Source organism: Patagioenas fasciata, chromosome W (genome assembly GCF_037038585.1).
Source record: "Patagioenas fasciata isolate bPatFas1 chromosome W, bPatFas1.hap1, whole genome shotgun sequence".
Lineage (NCBI taxonomy): Eukaryota > Metazoa > Chordata > Aves > Columbiformes > Columbidae > Patagioenas > Patagioenas fasciata.
This window is the reverse complement of record NC_092559.1, coordinates 57,671,020-57,681,218: the sequence shown is the minus strand read 5'-3', so window position 1 is coordinate 57,681,218 and position 10,199 is coordinate 57,671,020. Positions and strand designations below refer to the sequence as shown.

General features: G+C 44.5%; 1 pseudogene; it reads right to left on the bottom strand.

Annotated features, from left to right (window-relative positions):
• Nucleotides 1-513: 513 nt before the first annotated feature.
• LOC139826329 (endogenous retrovirus group V member 2 Env polyprotein-like) lies at nucleotides 514-10,071 on the bottom strand (annotated as a pseudogene).
• Between the last annotated feature and the right edge of the window lie 128 nt (nucleotides 10,072-10,199).

Here is a 10,199-nt window from a genome sequence, read left to right as displayed (position 1 = left end):
ACCGCAGGAACGCCTATACATATTCATAACCTTTCCCCGCTTCTTATTAAAATGAGTCCCAGGTAATCATTTCCATAGTCTCCTCCTTGACTCCTCCCTGTTGCGCCTGTGCATTGCCATCTGGTGGTCTTGAGAAGGGGTCTTTGGGGGTCTTTGGATGAAGGCTCCTTCAGCTTCGTCACAGTGAACTTTTTACCTTTGGCTCATTATGTTGAATTGACTGGAACCCAAGCTGCCAAGTCAAGTGAAACCAGACTGATTCCCCCCCTTTTGCTGTAAATCTTCGTTATCTCGTCTCCTCAAGTTTACATCTAGGTGCTGTAAAACTTCTTATCTTGGCATTCGATGAGGTTCTGTTTTTTCTTAACATAATTGTTAACATAAAGCTCTAAACTAAGCATTTATTGTGTGGCTAACCCTTAAAGTGTTAGTTCGTTAGTAGACACCCATTATGTGGTTGGTTAACCCTTAAAATGTTAGTTCCCTCCATCAATTCCCCCCTTTTCAAGAGGGTTAGTAAATTCTTTTACTATAATATAATGATTCCCTGTTTAACTTTTTCTCAAAGTATTTGTTAGATTCTAATTTTTGCCTTAATTGATTCCTTTTCCAGTTGCTATAGGTGTCCCCAGTACTTTGGCAACACCACAAGAAACACTTCATCATTATGCAGATCAGTATTCCCAAAACTAATATCCCTACTAAGGCTGCAAATAGGGAACGTAACCAAGTCAGATTCAGAAGCCAAGAAGTAAGCTTTTCCCATAATTCAGAAAATCCCCACGATGTTTCGTCTAAAGTAATCAGATGGAGGATCTGAGATTGTTTCTATATCTTTTGGATGTCTGTTTCTACCTGTTTCTCCTGGTTAATATATGAACAACAACTCTGATTTATCACTACACGTACACCTCCTTCTTTTGCAGTCAGGAGATCTAGAACCATGCAATTTTGTTGGACTGTTTTACTTAATGATGATATCTCTTCCTGGAGCCCTTGAAGAGCATTCACAGTGGCATTTTCAATCCTCTCTATTGTGGCTGATATATTTACAACAGCCTTTTCTAACTCACCCCTAGCCAAGAAAGAAACCATCTGGCAAAACTATGAAATCCAGAGAGTCTCTGTATGAGAAGGTTATTCGATACTGAACGTGTTTTTTTCCATAATGTCCTAACAATGCCTGAGGGTGGATATGAATGGTTCAACACCTGTTCTTGAGGTAATATGTATCCACCAGTACACTGGCCTTGCCAATTATCAGGTAGACTTTTCCTGGCTCATCTGTCTCCACAAAGCCACCACCACCCAGGAGCTAGGCTACATTTTTTTTCCCATATTGGAAGGGAAGTTATGTTTTCCGATGTTTTTTACATTGTAATTAAACCCTAGGTCTTTCAGCTTGGTTACATTGAAAGTTCCTACATTCTGCGACTGACTACATTCACTGCAATTCGGAAACTTTTGCCAACTAATGATTTTATCTGTGCAGTTCATACATCTGGAATAAATTATAATTTCAGTTTGATTCCAAGGCACCAATCTGAAATTTCCTCCTGTAGTTTTATTCAGATCCTCCCCATAAGGACAAGTTTGACTCCGGTGTGCATCCCACTTTCCCCATCCACCCCCTTGTCTTCTCCAATCTGGATGGGGAACACCGAACAACGGTAATTCCGTTCCTCTTGGGAGGACCGTACATATCCAACAGTCTGAAAGAATCAAATTGTTCCCCATCTTTTGGGTTAACTTCACATGCCAGTTTTCATCCCAACCATATCCTAAGGCTATGATCGTGAGAAATACAATTTTCCAGATTGGACCTGGATTACCATCCATGGTGCTTTGCAGGCTTTCTTCACTCTAGAATGATGAATCCAGGCGTTCTGTTCTCTAATCTTGATAGCGGTGAAGGATGTCAGAAGGACTTGAAATGGACCTTCCCACTGTGATTCCAAAGTTTTCTCTGCAAAAGACTTTACATAAACATAATTTCCCAGTTGGATGTTATGTATTGGCCCACCCAAACCTCTACCCCGAGTCCCAAACACATGCTTCCCAATTCTGTTCAGTTGTTTACCTAATGCCACCATGTAAGAAGTCATAACTTCATCTCCTACCTGTGCAGACATCCCCTTCTGTACACTATAGGGCCTCCCATACAGGATTTAAAAAGGGCTCAATCCTTCTCTTGCTCTTGGCCTTGTTCGTATACGCAAAAGAGCCAAAGGTAAGGACTGAGGCCAAGCCAGGTTAGCTTCCTGCCCAAATTTTACAATTGGTTGTTTAATCAAGTGATTCGTTTTCTCTACCTGGCCACTGGATTGAGGGGGATAAGGAGTATGTAGTTGCCAGTCTATTCCCAAGTGTCAACTGACTTGCTGTGTCACTTCTGAAATAAAATGTGGCCCTCTGTCAGAGGATATAATAGCTGGAACTCCAAACCTTGATATTATTTCCTGTATTAATGTTCTAGTCACTTCCCGAGCCTTTGCTGTCCTGGTAGGGAATGCTTCTGGCCAACCTGAAAAAGTATCAGTTAATACCAACAAATATCGGTACCCCCCTTTTCTTGGGAGTTCTGAAAAATCAATTTGCCCAGGCCCATTTCCTTTCCCAATTCAACCCATTTCTAGCTTGAGCGTATTTTTGGGATTAGCCTGGAGGCAAAGATCACACTGCTGTGTCACCCGTCTTACAGTGGTATACAAATTTCTAGCTCTTATTTCCCTGATCAAATGTTTATATAGTGTCTCTGCTCCCCAATGTCCTTTCCTATGTTCTTCCCTTAGAACATAAGTATTCCCCGTGGGGTGTAAGCCCACCCTTCCTAATTATATGATCCCTCGAAATCTGCAATGAGTTTCCGGTCTTCCTTAGTATACTCTGACTTACCTTCTAAAGAGACTTGCCCATCGGGGACTAAGGCACTTTCTGTTTTTACCTTTTGCTTAGCCACTCGTTTTGCCTCTCTGTCCGCCAGTTCATTTCCTTTCTCCAATTCCAAACTCACTTTCTGGTGTGCCTTAATATGCATGATTGCCACCTTAGGAAGCTGAACTGCTTCCACTAGTTTCAATATCTCCTCCGCATGCTTGATATGTTTGCCTTGAGAGTTCAAAAGTCCCCTTTCTTTCCAAATTGCTCCGTGCGCATGCACAGCCCCAAAAGCATATTTGGAGTCAGTACAGATGTTAACAGTTTTACCTTGAGCTAATTCCAAAGCACGAGTAAGGGCGATTCGAGGAAGGGAGCCAGAAGGCCTGCATGGTTGAATAGGGATCTGTTGGGTATGCTCAAGCAGAAGAGGCGAGTTTACAGGTCATGGAAGCAGGGACTGGCCACTTGGGAGGAATATAAGGCTGCTGTTAGAGGATGCAGGAAGGCAGCTAGGGTAGCCAAGGCCTCCTTAGAATTACAGCTGGCGAGAGGGGTCAAGGACAGCAAGAAGAACTTCTTCAAATACATAGCAGATAAAACTAATACCAGAGGCAATGTAGGCCCACTGATGAATGAGGTGGGTGCCCTGGTGGCAGAAGACACAGAGAAGGCAGAATTGCTGAATGCCTTCTTTGTCTCTGTCTACTCCGCTGGAGGCTGTCCTGGGGAACCCTGTACCCCTGAGACCCCGGATGAAGCCAGGTTAATGGAGGAGTTTGCTTTAGTCGATGAGGACTGGGTTAGGGAACAATTAAATAGTCTGGACATCCATAAATCCATGGGTCCAGATGGGATGCATCCGCAGGTGCTGAGGGAGCTGGCTGAAGTCATTGCTAGACCGCTCTCCATCATTTTTGCCAAGTCTTGGGAAACGGGAGAGGTGCCCGAGGATTGGAGGAAAGCAAATGTCACTCCAGTCTTCAAAAAGGGCAAGAAGGAGGACCCGGGTAATTATAGACCGGTCAGCCTCACCTCTGTCCCTGGGAAAGTAATGGAACAGCTTATCCTTGGTGTCATCTCAAGGCACATCAGGGATAAGAGGGTCATTAGGGGCAGTCAGCATGGCTTCACCAAGGGGAAGTCATGCTTGACCAACCTCATAGCCTTTTATGAGAATGTAACAAGGTGGACGGATGATGGCAGAGCGGTGGATGTGGTCTACCTTGACTTCAGTACAGCCTTTGACACAGTCCCTCAGAGCATCCTCACAGCTAAATTGAGGAGGTGTGGTCTAGTGTGAAGGGGTTTCGTTAGAAGGAGATATGTTGTTGAATTAGTCAGGCCCAAAGGAATCTCAAGGCCACTTTGAGAAGCTGAGAACAGAATCTGCTGTGAGAAAGAGGGGCGTTTCTTCATTAACAGGGCCTCAGCATGGCGTGAGTCGTCGGACCTATCATCAGTGGGGCTCCAGCATGTGGACTGCCCATGATACTCATTTAGCGAATCCATGCTTGGAGCGTGGATTCGTGATTAGAGAATAGTTGCGTATATAAGGAGACATGTTTCTGTAATAAATGGCTTTGGCGTGATTCACATTGAATCGGAGTGCTGAGTCCTTTATCGTTCCAACAGTCTAGACAATAGAGTAGTGAGGTGGGTTGCAAACTGGCTTAAAGAGAGAAGCCAGAGAGTGGTGGTCAATGGTGCGGAGTCCAGTTGGAGGCCAGTATCTAGTGGAGTGCCTCAGGGGTCAGTACTGGGGCCAATATTATTCAATATATTCATTAATGATTTAGACGAGGGAATTGAGTGTACCATCAGCAAGTTTGCTGATGACACTAAGCTGGGAGGAGTGGCTGACACGCCAGAAGGCTGTGCTGCCATCCAGCGGGACCTGGACAGGCTGGAGAGTTGGGCGGGGGATAACCTGATGGAATTTAACAAGGGAAAGTGTAGAGTCCTGCATCTGGGCAGGAACAATCCCAAGTTCCAGTATAGGTTGGGGAATGACCTATTAGAGAGCAGTGTAGGGGAAAGGGACATGGGGGTCCTGGTGGACAACAGGATGACCATGAGCCAGCACTGTGCCCTTGTGGCCAGGAAGGCCAATGGCATCCTTGGGTGTATTACAAGGGGGGTGGTCAGTAGATCGAGAGAGGTCCTCCTTCCCCTCTACTCCGCCCTGGTGAGACCCCATCTGGAATATTGTGTCCAGTTCTGGGCCCCTCAGTTCAAGAAGGACAGGGAACTGCTGGAGAGGGTCCAGCATAGGGCAACAAAGATGATTAAGGGAGTGGAGCATCTCCCTTATGAAGAAAGACTGAGGGAGCTGGGCTCTTTAGTTTGGAGAAGAGGAGACTGAGGGGTGACCTTATTAATGTTTATAAATATATAAAGGGTGAGTGCCATGAGGATGGAGTCAGGCTCTTCTCAGTGGCAAACAATGATAGGACAAGGGGCAATGGGATCAAGCTGGAACACAAAAGGTTCCACTTAAATTTGAGAAAGAACTTCTTCTCAGTGAGGGTAACAGAGCACTGGAACAGGTTACCCAGGGAGGTTGTGGAGTCTCCTTCCCTGGAGACATTCAAAGCCCTCCTGGACACATTCCTGTGCGACCTCACCTAGGCGTTCCTGCTCCAGCAGGGGGATTGGACTAGATGATCTTTTGAGGTCCCTTCCAATCCCAAACATACTGTGATACTGTAATACTGTGATACTGTGATTATTTCTGCCTTTTGTGCAGAAGTAGTTTTAGACAAAGGTCCAGATTCTATCACTTTGCAGCTAGTGGTTATGGCACAACCAGCATGCCTTTCACCGTTCAGGACATAACTGTTTCTATCCGTAAACCAATTTTCAGCGTTTTCCACAGGATTGTCTTTTAGATCTGGTCGACTGGAGTAGGTTGCTTCGATGGTCTCCAGGCAATCATGATGAACTGGTTCTCCAGTGTTGCCACTGAGGAAAGAAGCTGGATTGACAACGTTAGTGACGATAATTTCTACATCATCCTGTTCCACCATGATAGCCTGCTACTTGAGAAACCTTTGTGGGGAAAGTCAATGTCCCCCTTTTGCTTCTAGAACCATAGACACTGTGTGGGACACTAACACAGTCACTTTCTGACCCATGGTAAATTTCCAGGCTTCCTGTATATTCAGTACCACTGCTGCAACTGCTCGCAAGCATCCAGGCCACCCCTTTGCCATTGCATCTAATTGTTGGGAGAAATAGGCCACTGCTTGTTGGTACAGGCCAAGATCCTGTGCCAGTATACCCAAGGGTGCTGCCTGTTTCTTGTGAGAGAATAGGAAAAATTGTTTACTCACATATGGGAGTCCAAGAGCAGGGGCTAACATCAATGCCTTCTTAAGTTCTTTAAAGGCTCGTGTAGCTTCTTTATTCCATTGCAGGTGTTTCTGGTCTGTAGCTGCTAGTGCGTACAATGGCTTGGCAAGCAGTCCATAATTATAAATCCACAACTGGCACCACCCTGTCATGCCCCAAAAGGGTCTGTAATTCTTTTACAGTTTGAGGCTTTGGAGTTTGGCATATAGCCTCCTTTTGAGCCTGTCCCAGAGTCCTCTGCCCTGCACTAATTTCATAACCCAGATAAGTCAGCTGTTGCTGCACCATCTGGGCTTTCTTCTGTGATACCTGGTATCCTTGGAGCCCCAAAAAGTTTAATAAACTTACAGTCCAAGTCATGCACGTCTCTTTGGTTCTAGTAGCAATTAAAATGTCATCCACATATTGTAGCATCTGCCCCTCATCAGGCGGGGCTTCCCAGGATTCAAGATCTTTAGCAAGCTGATTTCCAAATATTGTCGGGCTGTTCTTAAATCCTTGTGGCAACACCGTCCATGTGAGCTGGGTTTTACGTCCAGTTTTAGGGTTCTCCCATTCAAATGCAAATATCGTCTGGCTGGCTTCATGGAGAGGGAGGCAAAAGAAGGCATCTTTTAAATCTAGAACAGTAAACCAAGTCAAATTAGGCGTTAATACTGTCAGAAAGGTGTATGGATTTGCCACCACTGGGTAGAGATCTTCAGTTATTTTGTTTATAGCTCGTAAGTCCTGGACCACCTGATATGAACTGTCCGGCTTGCAGATAGGCAATATAGGGGTATTATAACTGGACTCACATTCCTTTAATAACCCTATTTGCAGGAATTTCTCTATTACTGGCCAAATTCTTTCCCCGTCCTCTTTTTTCAAAGGGTATTGTTTAATCCTTACCAGCTGCTGTCTTTCTTTGATTTTTACCTCGACCGGTGGGGCATTTTTGGCTCTTCCAGGCACATCAGTGGTCCATACTCCGGGATACACTTGGTTCACCACCTCTTCATTAATTTTGTCCTCTGTGGGAACAGTCACTAAAAGCAAGCTCATTATTTGCACATATTGCTGATCATTTACCTCCAGAGTAATTTCCCCTTTTTCGAATCTGATTAATGCGCCCATTTGTTCCAATAGGTCTCTCCCCAAAAGAGGTTTTGGGGAGTTAGGCATATATAGAAATTTGTGGATGCCTACCTGTTTACCCAATCTGTATTTCAAAGGTTCACAAAAATATGCTCTTTCACTTCGACCAGTGGCTCCCTTTACCACTATGTAGTTGCTACTTATTGGCATTAGTGCTTGATTGAGAACCGAAAATGTTGCTCCCATATCTACCAAGAATTCCACTTGTTTTTGTTCTTTCCCTAGCTTCATTACAGCCAGTGGATCGGCTAGGGTGGATTCCCCAGGTCCCCATCAGTCTCTTTCAACATTTGCTACTGTCTGATTCTCCCTTTGCCTACTTCCTCTGCACCTTTCTTGACATTCATTTTGCCAGTGTCCTTTTTTTCCACACCATGCACACTGATCCCTTTCTAAAGGCTTTCGGAACCTTCCAGCCCTTCCAATTCTCAGTTCCCTACTCTCTTGTAGTGCTGCTACTATCATACGCCTATCCTTCCGACGGTCTTCTTCTTCCCTGTTACTAAATACTCTCCAGGCTTCATCTAACAATGTTTCCAAATTCCGATTTTCTATTGCTTTCAGTTTCTTTAAGTTCCTCCAAATATCATTTGGTGACTGACCTATAAATAATGACACTAACTGCTGTATCCCTACTTCTGAACCTGGGTCAAGAGGGGTTTATCTCCTCGTAGTATCTCGCAACTTATCTAGAAATTCTGAGGGGGTTTCTTTTGACCCCTGATGAATAGTGTACAAAGCTGACCAATTAATTGTTCGTGGGATGGCTCACTCCCTCCCTTTCACAACCCAGTCTCTATATTGGTTTAATAAGTCCATTTGTCCGCTTCTGTTTGGATCCCAATGTGGATCCTGCAAGGGGAAGTAATCTTTCACGTCCCTCCTGTCATTGCTAATTTGATTGACAGTCAAATCTTGGGGCTGTTTTCAATATTAATTGTTTTTCAGTTTCTGTCATATGGTCTAATAATAGTTGTATATCATTCCAGTCGGGGTTATGTTGTTTAACCAGAAACTGAAAATGCCTAGTAACCCCCACAGAATCACTCCAATAATCTTTTGCTACCGTTTTCCATGTTTCAAGATCAAATGAAGAGAAGGGAATCTTTATTAAAACTGGACCTCCCTCTGGTCCTACTGCCTCTCTGAGGGGGGCTTGCACTATTTCCCTGTTTCGAGTACCGGAAGCCACTGGGTTGCCCTGAGGGGTGGCTGGATCAAATTCTCCGCTTCTGCTTTCCTCCTGCCCCCTCACTGCTCCACATTCCTGTTCCCTCGCAGCCCCGCCTCCCGCTGGCGGCTTGTAATACTCTGGCAGGTCCTCTGATCCTGAACAACATTTCTGGGGTTTACTCGTTTTTTTCTTTTTCCTTATTTTCCCTTTCTAGAGCTAATACCGTAGGGTCCCAGGGGGGCTCTAATCTACAGTCCCTCTGATACTCAGGATAGCTTCAGAGGGTGAAAAGCATGTCTACGTATGTAGCTTCATCCCATTTTCTTTCCCTCTTTAAAAATAACATTAGTTGCAACAGGGTGTCTAAATCTAATGTCCCATTGATGGGCCACCGTTCCTCATTCCCTAAGTTATAGAGTGGCCACCATTGATAACAATATTTGATAAGAGTCTTTTTACTTTCCGTGCCCCCTGTCCCAACAATTTCCTTCCAGTGAGCTAATACACAACTGAGGGGACTTTTCTTTAAAACTCCGCCTTGAAAGTTACCCATTGTGGAATTTATTTGCCTATTTTCTCTTATTTGGTTTCCATACAGATTGCCTTTAGCATTTATGGATAGTTTTCTTTAAAATCTGTCCAAAGAAAAATTATTTTGGTACCAAATATAAATGTGCAAATTAAAATACTGAGCTCAAACATGCAAATCAACAACCAAGTTCAAATATGCAAACAGATCACAATTACCCTTAATCAAGACAATATCTCGATTTTAGCATTGCACCTTTGAGCCGCTTACTGCTCAGCTGGGTAGAGCTACCGCTGGGTCTCCCTGACAAAATAGGTCAGTGCGCACTGGAGCCCAATCAGCACCCGCCCCCCTGCTGCCTTCAGAAAGCTGGACTGGGCAAGGCTTTTATTGGTGTCTCATCTGGACTATTACAATTGTGATCCCAAAACAGGATTCTTTTAGCTGGTGTGCACACAAAAGGCTAAATTTAGTACACCGAGATGAGAGACAGCCTACCTTACATGCACATAAGAGCTAAATTGCTCACCGTACAGATGGTTGTACTCTACAGATTATTACAATAGACATGAAATGCCTGGGCACTTACAAAGATAACACACATAATTATCAAACTAGCTATCAGTTCAACAAACACCTATCATTTGCTTCGTCTGTCTCTGGCCAGTCTCCTCGCGCAAAACACGGAACTGCGGATCGGGACTCTGCACTCGCTCCGCAGTCAGACTGTGTCTCAAGCACTCATTCACACCAAGCACTCATTCACACAAAACACAGTACCAGGCACAAAAACTTCTTAATCATACAACATGTAACTGTCACCATCAGTATTCCAGTTACAGCTACAGCAATATAAATTTCAATTCCCATGGGTTAAGATGTTATAAAGCTTCAATTGCCATGGGGACTCAAACCTCCAACAATTGTTAGTGGGACTTGAACCCACAACTGGAGACTGTTTACCCTTCTCCTGCTTCCATACAATCATTAGCGGGTCCATCCTGGCTCCCGTAATTGGGACACAACAGAAGTCTCGGGGTTACTCGATCTACTCCCAAGATCGCTAGCAGCTGATCCCCTTCTGGTCGAGTCAAGTCAGTAACCCCCTTAGGTACCCGTTTACACCAA